General features: G+C 52.9%; 1 long non-coding RNA gene across 3 annotated transcripts in view; it reads left to right on the top strand.

Moving 5' to 3' along the window:
• Positions 1 to 24,192, top strand: part of LOC138844781 (uncharacterized) — a 78,413-nt gene extending 54,221 nt beyond the window's left edge. For all 3 annotated transcript variants that reach the window (XR_011381176.1, XR_011381174.1, XR_011381175.1), the window contains exon 3: positions 23,941 to 24,192. This is a non-coding gene — a long non-coding RNA (uncharacterized lncRNA). The remainder of the gene's footprint in view (positions 1 to 23,940) is intronic.
• The last annotated feature ends 393 nt before the right edge of the window (positions 24,193 to 24,585 follow it).

Here is a 24,585-nt window from a genome sequence, read left to right as displayed (position 1 = left end):
TCTGAGTCTCCCACGCGGGTGCAGGGTCCCAAGCACCTGGGTCATCTTCTACTCTTTTCCTGGGAGCATTAGCAGGGAGCTGGATCAGAAGTGGAGCAGTCAGCACTCAAACCGGCACCCACATGGGATGCCAACAGCGTAGCTGGAGGCTTAACCCGCTATGCCACAGCACTGGCCCCTCAGCCTCCACTTCTATAAAACAGGAGGAGTTGTGACTCTGAGATGTCTAAGCTGTAGGGCCACAGTGAAGCTTCAGGGAGACAAAGTTTCAGTGAGCAAATTAAATTGAGCTCCTGTGTGTGCCAGGCCTGGGGAAGACTGACATGAGGAGTGCATGGTCTCTCCCTTGAGGACTTGAAATCTGCTGGTTACAGTGCACTGAGCTGAATGCTAATGCACAGACAGGTCGATGACAGGGCCCTGCCCCTGCAGTGGGGTGGAGTGGAAGGCAAAAAGGCTGATACAGGAAGGAAGCATCCAGGAAGTTCTGCCTGGGAGGTGAAGTCCTGGCTGAGTCCTGTCGCTCCCCCTCTTCGTGGAGGAACGACACAGGACCCTGCGCTGTTCTTTCGTCTGCTCGGCCCTCCCCGGGTTTGCTGCTGGTTCTTCCCGGGTTGGCTACTATCCCTTCCACCTCCGTGGAAGGGCAGTTCCCCCTGGCCACTTTCCCCACTTCCGCAGGAGAGCGGCACACCGCCGGCCGGCTTTCTCGGGGGCTGCACAGGTGTTCCTCTTAGATGTTCCCCTTAGATGTTCCCGGTGCATGCCGTCTCTCTCCTCCTTTATAGTCCTCCTCTGCCAATCCCAACTCGGCTGCCCACACGCCGAGTACGCTGCTCTCCTCCAATCAGGAGCAAGTCCTACAGTTTATTGGTTGAACTGGAGGCAGCTGCGTAGAAGCTGTTTTCTCCTCTCCCAGCGCCATATTGTGGGAGAGCAGATGCATAGAATAAGTCTTAATTCCAGTAACTCAGTCCAGTCCGGGCTGCTCCCCACAAGTCCTAGGGCATACTTGGGAGTTGGTGGATGAAGAAGGAAGAGGCAGGTTTCCAGGCAGTGGGAACAGCATGAGCAAAGCCATGGAAAAGTGCAGTGCCCTGGTATGTATGGGGGAAGTAGGCATCAAGTGGTGACACCAGGACAGTAAACCCGCAGTACGGAAGAGCATGTGGTGGACACTGTGGGTGGCCACAACACTTACGTCTGAACCAAGAGCACAGTCTAAAGCTGAAGATGAGGAGCTGTAGCTGGAGAACCCCAGGAATTAGCTGCTGCAGAGCCTTTTGTTCTGTCTCTCCTGAACTTGAACCATGGTCTCTTTGGTACCTGTGATGGGTTATACCAGTGATGTCGGGCAGGTGGCAGGCCTTGAATGCCGAGCTGAGGGGTTTACTCCATAGCCTGCAGACTAATGGGAGAATTAGCCATCAGAGCCAGGGATTTAGAATGGAATCTTTGGCATTCTCTGCGTGCACAGGGCTGGCTAGGCAAGGAGGTTCCCAGAAGAAAGACAGAGAGACCTTTGCCCTCCCCCTGCACTTTAGGTGAAAGGCGGAATTAGAACAGGGTCCACTGAGTGATGGGCCTATTGTGCTTCTCCTTCAGGCTTCAGTATCCAATCTGCCATAGTGCAGGGGGCTTAAGGCACGGCACTCTGGAGGCCAGGGGATAAGCCCCAGCCACCGCCTAGGATTTGGGGAGCTGACACGTGCAAACAACTCTGTGCTAAGAGTTAGTGCTGTGAATAGCAAGAGGAAGGGGCTCGGCTGTAGCTCCCTGGCTGGGAACACACACCATTCAGTCTGCCACCATCTAGGTAGCCTTTGGAGCCATCATGAAGCCCTTGGTGTAGAGAGGCAAAGGCTGTGAGACAGGGGGTTTGGACCAGCACCTGGCTCTTCTCCTAGCCTACTGGGCAGCCTTGGATGAGTCCCTTCACCCTCTGAGTCTCAGTTTCTTCATTTGTAGAATGAGAAAATTCCTGCCCTGTGTCCTGCCAAGGGCAGGTGTGACCGTGAAACAAGATGATATAGTGCTTCTTGGTCTTTTGGCGAAGATTGGGTGTAGATAAGATAATATGTATGGAAGGGGTTAGCTGTGGAACAGGTCTCATTGTCTTAATTAACAGAGGCAGAATGGGGGTGGGCATTTGCCTAGTGTTTCTGATGCTCATGTCCCACAGTGAAGAATCTGGGTTCTATTCCCAGCTCCAGCGCCTGACGGCAGCTGCCTGCCGGGGCAGACTCCAAGAGGCAGCAGCCATGGCTCCAGCAATTGGACTCCTGCCAACTGCGGTTCCTAGCTCCTGGCCCCAGCCAGGCCCAGCTGTTGTGGGCATTTGAGAAGTGAACCAGCAGATGGGAGCTCTGGCTGTCTGTCCATCCACCTGTCTTTTCTCAATTAAATTTTTAAAAATGTAAAAAAAGGCAGCATGCAGAGTAGAAGACTGTGACAATGACTGGAAATAGGAACATACATGCTGCTGTATTTCATAGTAATCTGAAGACATCATTGCAAACTTCATGGCATTTTAATGATATTTTGGTTATGTTTTTTAGATTAGCTTTTTGAAAAAGCTGCTTATTTATTTGAGGGAGAGAGAGAGACACACACACACATACACAGAGAGAAAGGTTTCATCTTTGGGTTTACTCTTCAAATGTCTGCAACAGCCAGGGCTGGGCCAGGCTGAAGTCAGGAGCCAGGAGCTCCATCTGGGTCTCCCATGTGGGTGGCAGGGCCCAAGTACTTAGATCATCATCTGCTGCCTTCCAGGCACATTAGCAGGAAACTGGCATGGGAAATGGACACTGGACTCGGTGCCAGGCACTATACAGAATATGGGCAGCCCAAATGGCAATTTAACCCATTGGACCACAGCATTCATCCCTGAAATTAGCTTTCTTGGAAAGGAAAATACTTAAGTAGTTATGGACAAAAGTGACAATGTCTGAGATATGCTTCAAAATAAGGAAAGGGACAAGAGTTGTAGATATAGATGAAAGAAAATTGCTTAAGAGTTGATCAGTGAAGCTGGGTGATAGGTATATGTGGGCTCATTATAATATTCTATCTATCCTTCTATATGTTAACGTTTCCCCATAGTAAAGACTCATTTCAAAGAGTGTGGCATTAAGAGTCAGACTGATCTGTCTTCACCACCTGTCTTCTGTGTCACTTGGGAAAAGTAGCCTCATCTCTGATCTTCTTTACTCACCTGTTAAATGCATATGATGGTAATACCATTGACTTCTAGGGTGCTTATGAAGACCATGGGTGACAGCACATATCAGGTGCTCAGGCCATGCCTGGCACACAGCAGGTGCATGGTAAATCATGATCATCACTCCCCCCACCCCCCGACAAGAGAACTTCATCAGTCATCATCTGTTACCTGACAGCCCTTCTGAACAGATCCAGACACCCTGGACCAGGGATGCCAACAGCGTAGCTGGAGGCTTAACCCGCTATGCCACAGCACTGGCCCCTGTCTCGAGTGAGACAGGAGGCTGACTGTGCTCCAAGGCTTTCACCAGTGGTTGGTGGGCAGTCAGCATGTTGGGGCTCTGCTGGTGGAGAAGAGAGCCAATGCCGTGTCCCTGCCTGTCCTCCTTCCCCTCTGGGAGAACAGATTGGGTCAGCAGAAGGCGCTCACTCCAATTGGGCTTTTCCCCGATGCCTCCCACTGAGCTCCACAACTGCCCTGTTTGGTTAGGTCTTTGCCCCACCAAGGCTAGGAACATTGTGAGGGGCTAGTGCTGTGGTGTAGTGGGTAAATCCACCACCTGCAGTGCCAGCATCCCATATGGGTGCTGGTTCAAGTCCCAGCTGCTCCACTTCCAATCCAGCTCTCTGCTGTGGCCTGGGAAAGCAGCAGAAGATAACCCAAGTCCTTGGGCCCCTGCACCCACATGGGAGACCTAGAAGAAGCTCCTGGCTCCTGGCTTCAGATCGGCACAGCTCCAGCCATTGCAGCCATCTGGGGAGTGAACCAGTGGGTGGAAGACCTCTCTCTCTCTCTCTCTCTCTCTCTCTCTCTCTCTCTCTCACACACACACACACACAGAGGGAGGGGCTAGGGATAGTGGGAGGTGAAAAGCAAGAGGCTCTGGGGGAACAGAGGGTGACTGGAAGGGGGTGAAAGAGGAAAAGGATGAATTAGGGATAAAGACCCCGAAAAGCATGGGGTGGGGTGAAAGGCAGGGGCAGAAGGAGCAGCCAGGCCTCCTCTCCTCCTCCCAGTATCTCGGGTAAGGAAGTGTCTCCAAGCCCTCAGTGGCTAGTCTAGAAGAGTGGGAGATAGGAGGCCCAAGTCAGCTCCTTGGGTTCTGTTTTCCCCGCGACCAAGGTGGGTCAGCACCAGGAGGTGGACAGCGCCCAGCCACGCCCCCGGGCGCCCCACACTCAGGGATTTTACTGCTTAGTGCTGACTCCAGCCTCACGTCCCTATCCCTAGCTCCAGTCCCTTAAGTGACTGTTCTCAGCCAGCTCAGGACCCACCAGCCCCCTGCAGGTACTCCCTGGACTCTTCTAACAAGAGATGAGAATCTTTCCCATAAGGAAAAAGATACAACACACAAAATCCTTGTAGAACCGTGTGGGGCATTTGTAATAAAAAGAAGCCAGTGTGCCAGCACAGTGTGCCAGAACTCAGCCCTGCTGTTCACCAGCAGTGTGGCAGGGGACTGTCTCCTCACTGCTGGGAGCCACTTTCTCTGCATCTGCAAGTGCAGGTCTCCCTGTCTGCTCTGCCTGGCTCCCAGAGCCGTCTGTGCACACGCAGGACAAGGATGTGCAAGGGGCTTGTGAACACCAAGCCTCCATGTCCATGTGGTGGTTTCTCCCAGCCTGGGCAGTCTGGACACAAGAAATATCCCCACAAGGTTGCATTAGGGCTAAATGCACAGCTGTCCTGTGATCCAGCAATTCCACTCTTGAGTGTAGACCAAAGCAGAATGTCACTCATTGGAAAACACGTAGAAGAGCATTAATGGTACATCACTCATAAAATCTCTCAGCAGGAATCAACCCAATGTCTGCAAACACATTGTGATGCGTTCACAAAATGGACTACTCCTTAGCAATAAAAAAAGAACAAACCACTGATAGACCAGAGAAAATGGATGGCTCTCAAAAGAAGACAGACACAAAGGAACACATATGTATGTACCAGGATCAAGGTATAGGACTTGCCAGTGTTTTGCTGTATACATATAATTCCTTGATTTTTTTAATAAAGAGAGTTGGGATCATTAAAAGAATGAAGCATATTATTATACAAAAATTATAAACATTTATTGTACATTTACTTATGCATAAGTACATACATAGCATACTACAAATGAACAAACTCCGACACCAACTTCCAGCTCCTTGTCAGAGGGTTTTGTTGACTTCCTCGTTCAGCTCAGGCAGTAATTGCTAAACAGCATGCCCGGGAGTACCACAGAAGTGTAAACTCAGTTTTAGGCACAGTAATTCCTGGTGTGTGGTTGGCAGTTTGAGTTGGGTGGGGAGGGAAGGATTATGGCAATGAGAACAGTTCGGGCATGACTTCCTGTAATAGGCAGAAGAAGCAAAGGGTCGCCTTGGGATAGGATCACACGTGAGAACTCTGCCCTGTGGCTGCTGTGTGTCAGAGTACAGCCAGAGCAGGCATCACTGCTATTCAATAATGTCACCGTGCTGAGGGACAGGAGGCACAGTGTAATCCTTCAGGTTCTCCTCCAGACCTCAGCAGTGGAGAGGGTGTTCCACATTGCAAAGATGGAAAATTACTCAGCTAAAGAAGAGCTTCTGTTTAGCTTCAGTCCAGGTCTGTTCCAGGACCTCTGTCTTCCAGTCCTGTGCTGCCTGCAGCATGGTGAGCCTTTGGCCAGTTATGCCTGGGACCAAGGAAGGTAAACAGGGATTCCTAGGAGTCAGCTGTGAGATGGATATGGGGTGCTTGGGTGTAGATTTAGTATATTTGTCTCAAGGCCCTGATGAGTATTTGAAGAGCATCTTCAGCCTTCTCTGATGGCTCAGAGTTCGTGACTAGGGCGAGCCTTTGTCGGTTGTCCCTGGAGAGGTCTGATTCCTCTGTTCCGCCTTCAGGATCTCAGTGCCTCCCTCTGGTGTCTACTGGGGGTGAGCTTCCTTCTCCTAGAGGAGTATCCTGCTCTGGATCTGTCTGCTGCAGTGAGGAGAGTCAGCTTCTGTTTCCTTTGGTTGGAAGAGTGATTTCCTGTTGGAATCCAAGGGGAAAAGGAATTCTTCTTTGAACACAAACAGGGGGAGGGGGAGGTCTCCCATGCAGTACTGTTGGCCATCCTTCCTGAATGCTGCAGGTCAGTGTTTGGCCCCTTTGCCATGTCCTGACCAATGTCACATAGTCAACACTTGGTAACTGTGGTGAACCCCAGCTCCAATGAGGCCCTTGCAGGGATTCAGGTGAGAGTGGATGAGAGTCTGGTCATTTATGTCTGGAACCAAGGAAGGTAAACAGGGATTCCTATGAGTCAGCTGTGAGATGGATACAAGATGGTTGGGTGTACCTTTGTGATTGCTCTCAGTTCTGAGCTCATATTCCCAGTTTTGCCAACAGAGGTGGAGGGGTGGTTCTTTACTCTCAGCTCCAATTTAACAAATCCTAGGGAAGAACTCTGATTGGCCTGTCTTGAATCACATGCCTGACCTTTGGACCAATCACTGTAGCCTAGGAGACATGATGCTAGGATGGACCCAGCTAACTCACCCTGTGACTGGGAGAGGAAATTTGACCAAAGTGAGCAGGGAACAGTTCTTTTTTTATTTTTATTAAATTTTATTTTATTTTTTATTTATTTATTTATTTTTTGACAGGCAGAGTGGACAGTGAGAGAGAGAGACAGAGAGAAAGGTCTTCCTTTGCCTTTGGTTCACCCTCCAATGGCCGCCGTGGCCGGCGCACCGCGCTGATCCGATGGCAGGAGCCAGGTGCTTATCCTGGTCTCCCATGGGGTGCAGGGCCCAAGCACTTGGGCCATCCTCCACTGCACTCCCTGGCCACAGCAGAGAGCTGGCCTGGAAGAGGAGCAACCGGGACAGAATCCGGCGCCCCGACCGGGACTAGAACCCAGTGTGCCATTGCCGCAAGGCGGAGGATTAGCCTAGTGAGCCGTGGCACCAGCCCCAGGGAACAGTTCTTAAAAGGAAAAATGAATGATATTACCAAAATAAGGGGGGAGGTGGTCTGTGTGTCAGGGAGACAAAACAGCAGTTTTTCCAGACAGAAGACTGTAAAACGGCCGCAGTGACCTCTCAGCCCTGTATGTACTCCCTCTGCCACATGAATCTACTGCTCTCCCATCCCCTCCCCCTGGAGCTGGGCTTGGTCATGTGACCTGCATCTGCCAGTATACATCTGTGAATGTGATGTGAGCACTTGTGCCAGGGTTGCCCTCTCTGCTGGGAACCTGAGTCCACTGCACAGAGAAGTCCAGGCTGGCCTCCTGGAGGAGATCATGCCAACAGAGACTCCTGTCATCCCAGCTGTCCCAGACCTCACAGCCTCACCCCAGACCATGTAGTCCTAACTGAGCCAGCCCAGCCCAGGAGGACCACCCAACCAATCCACAATCAGTGTGTTTTTACTAGAAGCCACTTTGTTTTGGGGAGGTCTGTTATGCAGCAAACACATGGCAATTTAGTAAGGCACTGACCTGGCAAGACATTTGAGGACTAGGTGGTGATGAGGGAGCAGGGACATTCCCAGGAGAGATCTTCAAAGGCCCAGGCACATGAAGCAGTATGGCACCAACGGACACCCCAGTGTTTTGACTTCACTGGAGCATAGCGTTTGAGTTGGGAAATGATGGGAAATAAGGCTGCAGGAGTGGGGAGGGAGCTGGTGTTCTGGCATGGTGGGTTAAGCTGCTGCCTGCATCACCTGCATCCCATTTGGGCAGAGGTTTGAGTCCCGGCTGCTTCTGATCCAGCTCCTTGCTAACATGCCTGGGAAAGCAGCAGAGGATGACCCAAGTGCTTGGGCCCCTGCCACCCACATGGGAGCCCCAGAAGAAGCTCCTGGCTCCTGGCTTTGGCCTGGCCCAGCCCCAGCCATTGTGAACTGGGTAGTGAACCAGTGTATGGAAGATCTTTGTCTCTCTGGCTGCCTTTCAAATCAATAACTAAATAAATAAATTTTAAAAAAAGGAGTGGGGAGAGCATAAGACCAGAAAGGGCCTTTTATGGTGGGTGAAAGAAGGGGTAGGGCAGAAGGAGCCTTGTGGGGTTGGTGCTGTGGTGCGGCCGATTAAACCACCACTGGCAATGCCTGCATCCTGTATTGGAGTGCGGATTCAAGTCCTGGCCACTCTGCTTTCAATCCAGCTTCCTGCTAGTGCATCCTTGAAGGCAGCAGATGATGGTTCAAGTGCTTGGGCCCCTACCTCTCACATAGGAGACCCAAATAGAGTTCTGGGCCCCTGACTTCAGCCTGGCCCAGCCTTGGCTTTTGGGGCCATTTGGGGGAATGTATGAACAGATGGAAGATTGCTCTCTCTTACTGTCACTCTATCTTTCGAATAGATGAAAATAAAACAAATAAGCATTTTTTTTTCCAAAGAGCTTTCATCCAGGCAAAGAAAGGGGTTAGACCAGAAAGAGCCTTGCATACCAGGGCAAGGCGTACGGGGGGGGGGACCCTAATATACCATTGGTGGGAATGTAGATTAGGACGTGCAGTATGGAGAGCAGTGTGGCAGCCCCTCTGCTGCTAGTAGGAGGGGCACTGTATGGGCCAGCAGTCTGGCTTCTGGGTGTCCATCCGGAGGAAATAAAGCCAGGGTAGCAGGGGGAGACGCGCACTCCCAGGTTTATTGCCGCAGCATTCGTGACAGTCAAGATGTGCAGTCAGCTTAGATGTCCATCCACAGAATGGATGCATCGGGAAAATGCAGTGTATATACACAGCGGAATATTATTCTGCCATAGAAAGAGCGACGTCCTACCCCTTGCAGCAAAAGGGATGGGCTTGGAGTGCATCATGTTAAGTGAGATAAGTCAGACTTAGGCAAATCATGTATGGTTTCTCTCATCTGTGGAAGCTAAAAGAAAAAAAGGGAATCCGAATGTATGATTCTGATTACCAGAGGACAGGATGGGTCAGAGGGAGGAGGGGTAGAGAGAGGTTAGATAACAGGTAGCAAAATATACCTGAGGGAGTCAGTTCGAGTAAATTCTGGTAATTTCCGTAATCAGCACAGTGGGGTGATTATAGTTCCCAGCAAACTGTCGTGCGATTTACCATGAAGTGAAAGAGAGGAGCTCAAAGGCTGCAAGCAGAAAGGAGTGAAGAGAGGAAAATGCTGGCCACTCGACTTCATCAATACACACTGTACACATTTGTTGAAATCTAACACTGTACTCCACAGATATGTACAGTTAAGTGTCAATCAAAAATTTCTAAACATTCAAGGAGACAGAAATGCCATCTAACTTGATTTGATCATCATACATTGAATAAGTGTTTAGAATTATCGCATTGTATACCATAAATAATTATAATTAATAAAAATTAAAAATTTAAAAAATTTTTCATCTTATCCTGAGGTCTATGGGGAGAAAACCATGGAAAATTTTTAAACAGTGGGGAGGAATGATTAGACTTGTATCTTTAAAAATACCAAAACCACTGTTAATGGAGTAGTAAGCATGTTCTGGGCACTTGAGATACACATGGCAGAAAAGTTACTCTGGAGGCAGGGTGGAGAGTGGATTGGATATGTGGGGGAGGCGGACGGGCAGGTGGGCAGGCAGGTGGGCGGGCAGGTGGGCAGGCAGGTGATCTGGCAGGTGGGCAGGCAGGTGGTCTGGCAGGTGATCTGCAGATGGTCAGGCAGGTGGGCAGGCAGGTGGGCAGGCAGGTGATCTGGCAGGTGGGCAGGCAGGTGGGCAGGCAGGTGATCTGGCAGGTGGGCAGGCAGGTGATCTGGCAGGTGGGCAGGCAGGTGGGCGGGCAGGTGGGCAGGCAGGTGATCTGGCAGGTGGGCAGGCAGGTGGGCAGGCAGGTGAGCAGGCAGGTGGTCTGGCAGGTGGGCAGGCAGGTGGGCAGGCAGGTGATCTGGCAGGTGGGCAGGCAGGTGGGCAGGCAGGTGGGCAGGCAGGAGAGTGAGGAGGCCGTTGCAGGGATTGAGGGAGGATGGAGGGAAGCCTAAACCTGGTGAGGCAGGGGCCACTGGGATGAGAGGGGACCAGATGGGAGAGATGTGCAGGAGGCGAGACTGCCTCGTGATGGCACCGGGGACTGAGGCAGAGGAGTCTGAGGTGCGTAGGTGCCTGCAGAGAGCTTGGGGCTTGGCAGCACTGTGGACTCTCAGCATCTTACGAACCCAGCTCCCAAGATTTGGAGCAGCTTGCAGGCTCGCTCGCCCCTCTCTACCTCACATTCCACTGAAGAGTCCCACACTGATTTCACCTTGTGCAGGGACAAATATTTTTCATGGTTGGGAAATTATTTCTATTGTATTATAAGCTACTAGCACCTAAAACCCACGGATGCTGCTTAACAAAGAGCTAAAATTTCCATTTGCAAAGTGAGTTTCTATACAAAAGTGTGACTTCCTTAACAGCCTGAGTGTGGGGACAGGGCACCAGCTGTGTGAACTGGTTGATGGCTCCAAACAGGCATTGAGGGATGGGAAGCCTGGAATTCACTGCAAGCTCAGAAAGCTGCCCAGGGTCAGTGGGGTCTTGGCTGGGTGGACCCCATTTGCGCTGCAGCTGAAGGACCCGGGTTTCATTTTGAAAGATTTATTTATTTGTGTGTTTAATTATTTGAAAGGCAGAGCTAGAGAGAAAGAATCTTCCTTTCACTGGTTCACTACCAGATGCCCTCAACAATCAGGGTTGGGCCAGGCCAAAACTAGAAGCCTGGAACTCCATCTCGGTCTCCCATGTGGGTGGCACGGGCCCAAATGCCTGGGCTGTCTTCTTCTACCTTCCCAAGTGCAACAGCGGGGAGCTGGATCGGAAGCAGAGCAGCTGGCACTGGAATGGGTGCTCTCTTGGGATGGCAGTGTGGAAAGCATTGGCTTAACACACTGCGCCATGGCGCCGGCCCTCCTGGGTTTCATACTTGGGGCCGTGTGAGTCGGGAGAAAGTGTGCAAGGACTCCTGTTTTAGGAGGGCACTGGCAGAGCCCAGCTGTTTTGCCAGCGCCTCCCTATCTCAGGATGTTGCATTCCCAGCACATTGGAAATTACTCCAGAGTCTTGCAAGGGAAAAAGGGGAGAATTGGGTCAGTCCAGAGCCTCTCTTACCCAGGAGACAAAGCTGAAACTAGGAATGGGTGCCGTTCCAGGCACCCTGCAGTACCCACAGCACAAATCCAGACAGGGGCTCAGTGAATGCCCCCCTCTTTAAGTGGCCTGGGTGTGACAGAGCCCCAGTATCTGGTGAGCTCTGGCACGTGGCCTGTGGGAGCCACAAGGACATGTCTGTTTCACAGTGGCCTTCAAAGGCCGATCCGGCTTGTCAGGGTTAGGGATTAGCCGCTGGGGCTCTCATAGGCAGGGGAATGGAACAAGCCCGTTCCCCAGAGGCCCTCAGGAGCCTCCCGCTCACCGGGATGGACTTGTCCTCACCCGCCTGCCTTTTGTGCAGCTCTCGGCATTGTCTCCAAAAGAGATTCCTGCACGCAGACTGAAACGTGTGTGTGTGTGTGTGTGTGTGTGTGTGTGTGTACGATGGGGACCGTGTCCAGGAACGCACTGGAAGGGACATCCAGTGGCATCCTGACCCCCACCCCAGCCTGGAGCCACCAGCTTTGAGCAGTTAAGAGGCAGCGCTAGGCAGCGTGAAGCCTGCCCCCGAGGGCTCAGCATCAAGCTGGGCAGAGGGGCAGGCCGCCCCAGCCACCGGGCAGTGGATTCCGGGGACGCTGCCTTCGCCGGAGGTTTGGGCCTCCCTCTCGCGTGTAACCCCGCAGGCCTGCTCAGCAGAGGAGGGCGAGCAGGAGCGCGCTTGGCTGCCTGTCTTGCTGAATGGCTTCAATGGGCGCTGGGCCCGCTCTTTAATCCCCCAGCGGCTGAGTGTCCCGGCAAGGGGCGCGGACGAGGGAGGGGCGGCCGGCAAGCGCACGTCCTCGCCTCTGCGGGCGGGCGGCAGGCAGGTGCGCCGCGCCCCGCTCACTTCCGCCTGCCTTCCCGGGGCAAGGCTGTAGCCCAGCCGTAGGATCGCGGGTGGGCAGGCCCTCCATGCTGTGCCCAGGGCGGTCCCTGGCCTGAGCTGCGCGAGCTGGGGTTACAGTGGGAGCTAGTGGAGAAGAGAAGGGGCATTAAGACCCCAGCACAGCAGCTTGGGATCACCCACAGGGATTTGGTTCCTGCCTCTCATCTTACAAATGGGGAACCCGGCAGGTGGAAGACCCGGAAGAAGCTCCTTGACTCCCGCCATTGCAGCCATTTGGGGAGTGTGTGCGCGCGGATGAAAACTCGCTCGCCCTCTCTCTCACTTTGCCTTCTAAATAAATAAGTAAATCTAGAAAGAAAGAAGGAAAGAGAGAGGGAGGGAGGGAAAAAAAGCCAGGGACACCAGCTCACGTGGGTCGGGGCCTGTCTCAGAAACCACACAAGGTAAGCCGCAGGCATCACAGACCCCTTAGAGGCCTGACTTAAGTCACGTGGCCTTGGCAGTAGATGAGCAACTGCCCGAACAGAACGGTTCTGTGGCCAGACACACTGAGAAACACTGAGCCGGGCAAGGAGCCATGGCCGGAAGTCCTGCCCTCATCCCTTGCAGTGCCCGCCCACCCCCACCCCCACCCCCACCCCCGACCCTCGCCAGGCAGCATGACCCCGGAGCACCGCAGGCTGGGAATGTTGTCCTGGACCCTGCTGTGGACTTCTCAGCTGTGATGATGGGGACATTGCTGTGCAGGAGTGTCACCCACGGGAGGGGCTTCTTTCTAGCTTCAGAGCCACCTGATGTTTTATGGAGCACCTGCTCCTACCAGGGCTTTCCCCTGGAAGATCTCTGCTAAGGCTGCCCGCACTGCTGTTGCATGGTTGCAAGACCCTCAGCCTTACCGCTGTGGAAACAGAGACACAGGGAACCTAGCTGCTTGCATAAGGTCACACAGTCAACAGCTGGCAAGTGGAGTGTCCAGCTGAGGCCTGCCTCACCGGAAACCCAGAGCCCTGGCTCCTCTGGTAAGCTCAACCCCCAACCCCCCACCGTACCATCTGATAACAAAAGAGCAAAAATCATTGAACTGGATGTAAAAGAAAAGCTCCTGGGTTCATGTCCTCTTCCACGCCTGATGCACTGTGTGACCTCAGAAAAGGCCCTGTTCTTTAGGTCAAAGTCTGCACACACTGCGCCCCCACCCACCCCCACCCCGGCGCCCAGTCCCAGTAGGAGGGCTGGGTGAAGTGTCCAGTCCCTGCAGGTCTCTCTTGTTCTGGCATTCCATGTGCTGTCAAGGGGGCATAGGTCATCAGGGGGAGTCAGGTCAGGAACCAGGTTACATAAGGCTGGGCTCGTGCAGGGCACAGGGACCGGCCCGCAGCCCAGCTAGGAAGGCAGGGGATGTGCCGGCTCACTCCCGCACCTGTCAGAGCCACGGGACACTGTCTCCCAGGGCCCAGGGATGGAGCCAGGCCCTGCATGGTGCTGGTTCTTAGTGGCAGGACCTGTGCCCCCTCCTCTGATGGTGAGGGTGGGGCCAGGAGAGGAGCAAGCCAGGAATAAGGTGGCAGCGAGGTCTTCTCGACCTCACTTGGATTTACTTTTTATATGGCCTTTTGGTCATTGTTCAGCCAGCTGTCTACCTCATCCCATTACCTTTATTTTATTTATTTATTTTTTTGACAGGCAGAGTGGACAGTGAGAGAGAGAGAGACAGAGAGAAAGGTCTTCCTTTTGCCATTGGTTCACCCTCCAATGGCCGCCACAGCCGGCGCATCGCGCTGATCCGATGGCAGGAGCCAGGTGCCTCTCCTGGTCTCCCATGAGGGTGCAGGGCCCAAGCACTTGGGCCATCCTCCGCTGCACTCCCGAGCCACAGCAGAGAGCTGGCCTGGAAGAGGGGCAACCGGGACAGAATCCGGTGCCCCGACCGGGACTAGAACCCAGTGTGCCGGTGCCGCAAGGCAGAGGATTAGCCTATTGAGCCATGGCACCGGCTCATCCCATTACCTTTAAAAAAAAAAAGTAAATAAATGTTGTTCTCAGTTTCACTTACTCAGAGGCAGACTCTAAGACAAAGGTTCAAATACAGGTGGTTTATCTGGGAGGGAACCCCAGGGAATGCTAGTGAGGGCATAGAATGGAGTGCATAGTGTGTTAACAAAAAGTAACCCTGGTGGGGGGGCAACTGGAGCTTGATCCTGGGGCACCCTTGGAGCCTGTGTGGCCCATGTGGTCCCCGCCCCCCAGAGCTCTGCTGCCATCTGAGGGGAGATGTCCACCTAGGCCTGCCAGGCACGGCCACAGGACAGCCCCCAGGGAGGGGTGCTAGTTCCTCACAGGTGTGGTCTGTGCCAGAAGCAGTCCGCGGGGAGCTGCCGCAGGCAGAGTGGCGGGTACTGATGGAATGTGGGTGCTGTGGCTGGGATGTGGCTCATCCAACAAAGGTTCCTGTGCTGGAGGCTTGGACCTCAACGTGGTGGTGCTGAGAGGTGGTGGGAACTTCACGAAGGGAGCCTCCTGGGGGGTAACTAGGTCTCCATTGGAAGGGATTAATGCTGGTATCTAGAGTGAGTGAGTTCTCACAAGAGTGGATTGTTAGAAAAAGACCAACACTTGGGACTGGGCAGTGTGGCACAGTGGTTAGGATGTTGCTTGGGATGACTGTATCCTATATCACAGTGCCTGGGTTCAAGTCCACACTCTGCTTCTAGCTTCCTGTTAATGCATACACAGGGAGGCAGCAGGCGATAGCTCAAGTACTTGGGTCCCTGCCACCCATGTCGGGCAGAGCCAGATGGGGTTCTGGTCTTCTAGCTTCAGCCTGGGGAATGGACCAGTGGATGGAAGATCTCTCTGTATCTCTCTCAGTTTTAATCTCTTTTTCTGTCACTCTGCCTTTCAATTAAATAAAAATAAATGCAACTTAAAAAAAAAGTGGCTATAAGAAAATTCAAAGCAAAATGCAAGACCGGCCCCTCCCTAGTCACTGACTTCCCCGCTCCCAGGAGATCTGCCTTGATGGTCCCAGCTCCTACCTGTGCTGTGTACAGCCAGGGAGCCCTCACCAGAGACTGAACAGGCTGCCCAGTCTTGGATTTCAAGCCTCCCAAACTGTGAGCTAAGTAAACCTTTCTTTTTTTATAAAGAACCCAAGTGTTTTTGCTATAGCAACAGAAAACAGACTCCTACAGGGAGTGAGGTGCCAAAGGAGCTGGCACCATGGGTAGGTGAGCCGGCAGGTGGAACACCCGGGCAAAGGACTGAGCCACTCCACAAAATGCCAGGCTGGAGGGGCTCGGTAAGTCGCTGCCCTCGCTGCGCTTCAGGGGAACTCTGCTGGGACTTTGTCCTCCAGGAGATGGGGGTGGTGTGCCGCCCTGCACGTCACACACAGCACCACAGCATCAGCTACGAACAGGCCACGGGGATCTTCGCAACCTTCTCCAATCCGTTCCTCCCCACCTGGCCGCTCCTGAACCACATCCGGTTCCTCGCTTCAGCTGAGACCGGGAGTGCTGAGATCGCCTGGGCCCCTGCATAGCCCTCCTGCCCGTGCTGGTCAAGGACGCACCGCCCTTGCTGTGGCAAGGGACTTAGGTTGAGAAATCAAGAGGTTTGGGTTCCAGAGCAAGCAGAATGACGCAGCAAAAATGATAAGGAGCTGGGATCTGGAGGCACTCATTTTCCCCGTGGGCACTGAGGACTGCGGAGGGCAGGGATGACGGCGGCCCACAGGGGCCCTGTGTCCTCCACAGCCAGCCCCTTGTCCCCGCTGCGCTTCGGCCTCCCACCTGTGGGATGGGCCATGTGGTTCCCGAGGTCCCTTTCAGCACTCTGATGTCTTTGCTTCAAGTACTATGTCCCCCATGTCCTTGATAGCTGCAGGGGCCGAGAGAGATGGGGCCCAGGGTCACGCTGCAGCTGGGGCTTCTGGGTGGAGAAAGCTCCACTCAGACCCCCCTGCAGACTTCACCCGGGGCCTGAGCTGCGTTTGCAAGGAGCGCCGCGTAAGCTCTGCAAACAGCCGCTGAGGATGGCGGATTTGGTCAGCATTAAGCTGTATTAAGTCGAGCTGTCTCTACAAAGACTGCGTTTTAGGATAAACATGGTACCAAAGCCATGCTAAGAGGGGGTAGCACTTGTAAGAAGTGGCCTCATGCCATTGCCAGCACCCAGAGCGGGGCAGAGACCTGTTCTCCTAACCCACCCACATGCTGGGTTGCCCAGGAGACAACTGCACAGCACCTCCTTCTGGGAACACGTCCTGTCTCAAGCTGAGCCCATCAGAGGACTCCATCCTCCTGGCTGCTGTGATTGGTGCAGGGATGGTCATGTGACACAAGCCGCCAGAGGAGAGTTCTTTGTTGGGAGTGTTTAGCTGCTGGGGAAGAGCAGCCTCCCGATGGGTCATGGTGATGTGAACTGAGGACGTTGGAAGCCACGTTCTCACCTGTGGCAAACCTCTGTGGCTGGACAGAGGGAAGCCAGCAGGGATGAGAAGCCCAGGAGAGTGAGTCCTGCTGTCCTCCAAGTCCCCGATCTCAGACTTCCCTGAGCCCCTCTTGGTTACTTACAACAGTGAACGACTTTCCTTCCTTAAGCTGGGCTGACTTGGTTTCTATCACTGCCAACCAAGGGAGTCCCAAGGGAAACCATCATCCTCCACTGTTGGACTCCCCGTGGGCATGATCTTGCTTTCAGCCACCCGAGCCATGGCCCATGCTACAGACAGGAAGCTGAGGCTCAGAGGGCTGGGGGCTGAGGCTGTCCTAAGGTCCCCCAGCAGGGGCTCAGCCAGGTCTGCGGAGCCCTTTGCCCCAGCCACCATTCCCTCTGCCTGGAAGTTTGTCCCATTCTCAGCTGCTGGGTGGCCCTCTTCTGAACACACGACTTCTATGACTTGACCTTTGGTGTTTTGGCTTCCTATGTTGTACTTGAATTGCAGATAAAATTACTCCCCTAAAGGAAATTTTTTTAAAGATTTATTTTATTTATTTGAAAGACGGAGTTACAGAGAGAGTTAGAGACAGAGAGAAGTCTTCCTATCCTCTGGTTCACTCCCCAGATGGCCGCAATGGCTGGAGCTGTGCCAATCCAAAGCCAGGAGCCAGGAGCTTCCTCCGGGTCTCCCACGTGGGTGCAGGGGCCCAAGCACTTGGGCCATCTTCTACTGCTATCCCAGGCCATAGCAGAGAGCTGAATTGGAAGAGGAGCAGCCAGGACTAGAACCGGTGCCCATATGGGTTGCCGATACTTCAGGCCAGGGCTTTAATCTGCTGCGCCACAGCACCGACCCCCTAAATGAATTTTCAGTAACGATCTCTTAGGAGGGCTCTTAGTGACTTACCAGGCTGGAGTCAAAGTTCATGCCGTGTCTCTACTCTTACCTGTGCCGAGCTAAGCAGATACTTTTTACTGATCCTACCAAATCCTGGCCTGAAGAACTGCAGCCAGTGTTGTTCTCCTCAAAGGCTCAGAGAGACGAGACCACTTGCTTGTCGGGAACCGTGCAGAAATTGGAGCCCACTTCTTCATTGCATCTGGTCTCTTTGATGATAATTTTCTTGGTCCCTACGGCTCTCAGGGCTCCAAACCCTCTGCCAAGAGAGCTCTGTGCAGAGGTGGTGACGCTGGCAGAGGGCCCCGGCATTTTGCTTTTAACCAGGGGGAGCTTGAGCTGCCCTCCTTCAGACTTCCTGCGGGACCTGTGGGCAGGAGACTGGGTTAGAATTCCTGCCTTTCATCCCCCCAACAATCAGGAGGGCCCCCAAAGCCAGTATGCGATGGGAGGGTGAGGAAAGAGCTTAGGGCTGGCCTTGGCACCGTCAGTGAGTCATGCATTCCCACCAGCTGCTCTGTATCTAAGGAGAGGTCACAGTAGCACTCTCCTCTCCCAGAGCAGACATCACAGCGTGCGGACGTGCCTGGTGGGGCGGGCGCTGCCATCAGCCCACAGGACAATGGCAAACCTAAGGCACAGGCGGAGCAGTTCAACAACACGCTCGAGGCCATGCAGCACAGCCAGCAAGTGGCAGGGCTGGGATTCGGACCCAGGCCTCTGCTCGCAGAGTTCACTCTGTGGACCCCCTTGCCATGGAACTGGGCCTAGAGGTGTTCTCTCGCCGTGACGCCACTCCGGTGTGCCTCTGAGGTTGAAGTCACCCACCATGCATTGAGATAATGGAGGGAGGTTTGCCTATGAATTAGAGTCATCTCATCTACTGTCCATTTACTGGTAATCCACATCGCTTACGTTATTATTGAAAAAAAAGAAAAGGCCCGTCCTCTGCCATCTGTGGGGGCAGATTGGATGCGTACTATCTCAGCAGGGTCTCCCCAGCACTTCACAGTTTGCAGACCAAACCTTAATGTCTCGGAACTCTGAGGATCCCCTGGCCAAGCAAAGATGGTTGTCTCCCATTTTCCTGATGAGGAAGCTGAGGCCAGAGAAGGCGGGACACGTGTGTGTGCACGTGCACATGCGCTCATGCATTTCTGTGTGTGAGAGAAGGGCTTCTGCAGGCCTGGATCCCAGCTGTGAGGAACTTGTCAGTTCTGGTGCTCGGAGGGGTGCGTTCCGGCCCACTGGCCCTGTAAGGCGCCACGCAGACTTAGCTAAGTACACAGCAGCCAGGAACCTGCGTCGGAGCAGCTGAAGTCAGTGAGCTACACAAAAAGATAGGCGTAGCTCCCTCCCCCCTCCACCCATGACCCTCTTCTCCCCACTCCCACAGGGTGGAACCACCTGGAAGAGGCCTGGCCCAGCCAACGAGCCTGCACACGTAGCCTTCAGGGAACCAGCACAGGGCAGCTCTGGGGCACGTGTGGAAACACGCACCCTCATCCACATGCACATATGTACCCATGCACATGCGTGGCCTTCCAGGGGGCATACTCAGGACAGGTGTGGAGCTCCGGTGACTTCCGATTCCTCTCTCGTCTCAGCCTCGACTCCCCATCTGTAAAATGGGGATATGACATATACCTCCCAGGGCTGTTGCGAGCATCCACAGAAAGAGGGTTGATGAAAGAACCCTGGGAGACAAGTGGCCTAATGCTATACTTCAGGTACGGTGTGCTGAGGCCCAGGGAGGGACAGAGACTGGCCCGGGTCACTGGGCAAGCTGAGCACAGATTGGCTAGAGCAGTGGCCTCTTGATTCCTAGGGCCAACGCACCAAGCTCAGGGTATGGCCCAGAAAAGAGCAAGGCACTGTCAGAGCCGAGCGCTTGCCCTTGCACCTGAACTTGCGTGTAGGTGCCGTTTTAGAAAGAACGTACATTGTAAACACCATTCATCCTCACACACTCACCGTCCTCTGCCTCGGGCCTCCCTTTGCGGAGCCTCGGCCCCAGCAGGCACACGGAGGGCTCCAGGACGCTCAGCTCGCTTAGCACGTTTCACTGGCTTTGTGCCTGCAAGTTCACACTGAGTTCTTGCGTATCTGCTGGCCTCTTTATTGACATTGTATTTTTTTAAAGTTTATTTATTTAAGATTTATTTATTTATTTGAATGAGTTACAGAGAGAGAGAAAGAGGGAAGTAGAAAGGGAGATCTTCCATCTGCTGGTTCACTCTCCAGATCGCTGCAACAGCCAGGGCTGGGCAAGGCCGCAGGAACCAGGAGCTTCATCTGGATCTCCCAGGTGGGTGCAGAGGCTCAAATACTAGGGCCATCGTCTGCTGCTTTTCCTGGGCCATTAGCAGGGAGCTGGATTGGAAGTGGAGCAGCTAGGACGTGAACCAACGCCCATATGGGATACCAGCATTGCTGGCCTGGCTGCACCCTCTATGCCTCAGTGCCGGCTGAATTTATTTATTTTAAAGGTAGAATCACACACACACACACACACACACATACACACACACAGAATTTCCCATCTGCTGGTTCACTCCCCAAATGGCCACAATAGCCAGGCTGGCCAAGCCGAAGTCAGAAGCCCAGAACTGCACTTGGGTCTCCTCCAGGCATGGCAGGAGCTCAGACACAGCGGCTCAAACACGTGAGCCATCATTTGCTGCCTCCCAGAATGCGTTTGCAGAAAGTGGGACTGGAAGCTGAGCAGCCGGTGCTCAAACTGATGCAGGTGCCCCAAGCAGCAGCTTAACCCGCTGCCCCACAGCACCACACCCACCTCAAGACGGTGCATTCTTTTTTTTTTTTTTTTAAGATTTTATTTATTTGACAGGTAGAGTTATAGACAGTGAGAGAGAGACAGAGAGAAAGGTCTTCCTTTTCCGCTGGTTCACTCCCCAAATGGCCGCCACGGCCAGAACTATGCCGATCCGAAGCCAGGAGCCAGGTGCCTCCTCCTGGTCTCCCATGGGGGTGCAAGGCGCCCAAGCGCTTGGGCCATCCTCCCCTGCCTTCCCGGGCCACAGCAGAGAGCTGGCCTGGAAGAGGGGCAACCGGGACTAGAACCCGGCATCCATATGGGATACTGGCGCCACAGGTGGAGGATTAACCCAGTGAGCCATGGAGCCAGCCCCAAGACGGTGCGTTCTTAACATGTGCTCCTGGTGATTCCTAGGCAGGCGTTTAGGAGCTGCTGTCGGAGAGACCTGGGGCCGGAGGGCAGCGCAGGAACAGTGCCGCATGAGCTAGAGCCCTAGTCATTCCACGTAGTCACACACAGTGTTTTATGTCCTCACTTGACCCAACGTTACTGCAAGTAGCAGAGGGGAAAAAAACACACGCTTACGATCCCAACATGAATGGTTAATTAGGATTGCAGATAGACAGCTAACAGAAACACTCGTGTATATTCAGAAACACTGGCAAGATTGTGCATGGCAGCACTGCTTGTAGTGGCTGCAAATTGGTAATAACCCACGTGTCTCCCAGCAGCAGAATGAAGAGATAAAAATTGTAATACAGGGGGCTGGCACTGTGGCATAGTGGTTAAGCCACCATCTGGCATCCCATATGGGCACTGGTTCATGTCCTGGCTGCTCCACATCCTTTTCTTTTCTTTCTTTTTAAAGATTTATTTAATTGTTTGAAATTCAGAGTTACACAAAGAGGAAAGGAGAGGCAGAGAGAGAGAGAGTGAGCGAGCGAGCTTCCATCTGCTGGCTCACTCTCAATTGGCTGGAATGGCCGGAACTACACTGATCTGAAGCCAGGAGCCAGGAGCTTCTTTAGGGTCTCCCACATGGGTGCAGGGGCCCAAGGACTTCAGCTGCTTCTGCTGCTTTCCCAGGCCATAGCAGAGAGCTGGACAGGAAGTGGAGCAGCCGGGTCTCGAACCAGCGCCCATATGGGATGCCGGCACTGCAGGCAGAGGCTTTACCTGCTATGCCACAGTGCCGGCCCCTACTGCACTTTCAATCCATCTCCCTGCTAATGCACCTGGGAAACCAACAGAGGATGGCCCATGTACTTGGGCCCCTGCACCCACATGGGAGACTTGGGTGAAGCTTCTGGGTCCTGGCTTTGGCCTGGCCCAGCCCAGGCCATTGTGGCCATTTGGGGAGTGAACCAGCAAATAGAAAATCTCTCTCTCTCTCCACACTCTCTTTCTCTCTCTGCAACTCTTTTAGTAAATGAATAGATATTAAAATAATAATGATTTGTAATATATTTGTGCTATGGACTAATTTAGCTTGTGAAAGTAAAATATGCCATTGCTACAAGCAAAAGCGTGGATGAGTCTTACAAACAACGTGGAGTGAAAGATACAAAAGAATACATAATGTAATTTGTGCTTCCGTTTATAAGAAGGTTGTAAATCAGTCATGGCGTGGACTGGGTCAGGCAGGAAGGCGTTCTCTGTGTTGTTCTGTAGACATAGACATTTGTGAAAGTTCATCAAGCTGTGCAAGTCCTGTGTGTGGACTCTACCAAGTGTGTGTCATACTCCATGTTTTGAGAAGTTAAGAAAAGAGGCAGGTGGCTTAACCTGCTATGCCACAATGCAGGCCCCAAGAACACCATTTTTAAGTTCCTGATCCATATTAGTTATTTAACAAATATGTATTGAACTGCATGATCTCACTTATATGTAAAAAAAAAAGTTGAACTCATAGTAACATAATAAAATGGTAGTTACCAGGGTCTGGGAGGGGAGCTGAGAGATGCTCTTGTTCAAAGGGTATAAGGCTTTAGTCATGAGTAAGTGCAGGAGACCTGGGGTACAGTACTTACCTGGGGTACAGGAGACACTGGTGACTGCCGTTAACAATGACGTATGCTTGACATTTGCTGATGGAGCCCTCAGATGTTCTCACCAACACACACACATACAAAGTCAGGTGATGTGTCTGTTAATGAGCTTGATAGTGTGGTAATCATTTCACAGTGTGCAAGTGTCAAAACATCACATTGCACACCCGAAATATAACACAGCTTTTATTTGTTAGTAATATTCAAGAATGCTGAAAAAATGTTTGTTAAATGAATGAATTTTTGGGGTGTCACCAAAGCACTACTCAGAGGAAAACATACAGCTTAAATCTCCTCATTATATTAAAAGAGAAACTTGAAAGCATGGGAACAACTAAAGTTTAATCCAGGAGGCTAGAAAAAGAAGAAAATAAACCCAAAGGAAGTAGAAGGAAGAAAGTGGTAAAGTTCATAGTAGAAAGATCAAAACAGAAACAACCAAATAAAACCAAAAATCAGTACAGGTGATCACCTAAACAAAATGCCAGTTCTTTGAAAAATCTGATAAGAATTGGCCAGCCTTAGGAATAACTAAGGAAAAGAATATAATGGGGCTGGCGCTGTGGCACAGTGAGTTAAAGCTCCGGTCTGCAGTGCCAGCATCCCATATGGGCTGCTCCACTTCTGATCCAGCTCTCTGCTTTGGCCTGGGAAAGCAGTAGAAGATGGCCATGTCCTTGGGTCCCTGCACCCGCGTGGGAGACCTGGAAGAAGCTCCTGGCTCCTGGCTTTGGATCAGCACAGCTCCAGCCATTGCAGCCATCTGGGGAGTGAATCAGCGGGTGGAAGACCTTTCTCTCTCTGCAACTCTGACTTTCAAATAAATAAATAAATCTTTTTTAAAAAAAGAAAAGAATATAAGACACAGTTATGTAAAGAACAAAAATAAATTCAGGGGTTGAAAGAGAACCCTGACTCCAGACACAGGGGAGATTTAAAAACACAGGAGAGCAGTAACAAAGCACAGTGTGGGGGAGGAAGCACCGGCCCTTGCAGTGAAAACAGACAGCTTCTGGACTTTCCTGTCTCGCTGGGACCGAAGTAATGGGGGACCAGGCCGAGAAACACCACCACGGGCTGCCGTGTGTCCTGCCTGCGCCTTCACCCCTCCCTGGGCTTTGAGCTAGAGGGGGCTGGCACTGTGCGGAGTGATCTTTGGGCGCTCCCAGCTCAGCTCTGCCTCTCTCCACCTACGGGATGCCCTGAAGGCACAGGGTCCCCTCTCTCTCTCCCAAAGCTCATAGGCCTTTCCTTCTGGGGTGGTCTGGCTCAGCACAGCCTCCAGCCAGGCTCACTCAGTGGGAGGTCGGGAGGGGCCCCACCCAGAGGCTCCGCCTTGCTCCGGAAAGCTGGCGGGGCCAGGGCCCAGGGCCAGAGGACTCCAGGGCAGCGTGGATGCTGGCCCCCGAGAAGAGGGTGGCCACCTCGACTCCTGAGTGTGTCTCTACTGCAGAACCCTGGCTGTTCTGCATGGTCAGTGCTTCCTGGTGGCGTGTGGGGCAGCGCTGAACAGGACTCTCCCTATAAAAGACATGTGTCCAGATAAATGCAAACAAGTTCATTGTCTGTAGCCCACAGTTGATAAATAATAATATGCAATACTCCTCATTGCAAATTCCAGACATGTCACCTCAGTGCTGCTGTTCCTCATGAAGGCTGTGCACAGTGTCAGTCATCCTGTCACCAACGACAGCGTCACAGAAGCAGAGTGCGAACCGGCGCTGGTGACCGTGGGAGGCAGCAGAGAAGTCCCCCCCCCAACCGTCACCAAGCATCGTTCTTTGGTGCATGCCGATTGATATTTGCGTTTATGCTCACAAAGAAGGCAAAAATGGGGGAAAAATAAAGGAAGACGTATGGTGGAACTTGTTCATGAATGACTTGGGCAACTTTTTGGCTGATCAGATAATTGGTTCAAACGTTAGAATTTCCTTGTTTTAAAAATGCTTTATTCTGAGCCGGCGCCGTGGCTCAATAGGCTAATCCTCCACCTTGCGGCGCCGGCACACCGGGTTCTAGTCCCGGTCGGGGCGCCGGATTCTGTCCCGGTTGACCCTCTTCCAGGCCAGCTCTCTGCTATGGCCAGGGAGTGCAGTGGAGGATGGCCCAGGTGCTTGGGCCCTGCACCCCATGGGAGACCAGGAAAAGCACCTGGATCCTGGCTCCTGCCATCGGATCAGCGTGGTGCGCCGCCTGCAGCGGCGGCCATTGGAGGGTGAACCAACGGCAAAGGAAGACCTTTCTCTCTGTCTCTCTCTCTCACTGT

The sequence above is a fragment of the Oryctolagus cuniculus genome, chromosome 1, assembly GCF_964237555.1.
Source record: "Oryctolagus cuniculus chromosome 1, mOryCun1.1, whole genome shotgun sequence".
In the NCBI taxonomy this organism is placed as follows: domain Eukaryota; kingdom Metazoa; phylum Chordata; class Mammalia; order Lagomorpha; family Leporidae; genus Oryctolagus; species Oryctolagus cuniculus.
The sequence above is the reverse complement of the archived record's forward strand: the minus strand, read 5'-3'. Positions and strand labels throughout refer to the sequence as shown.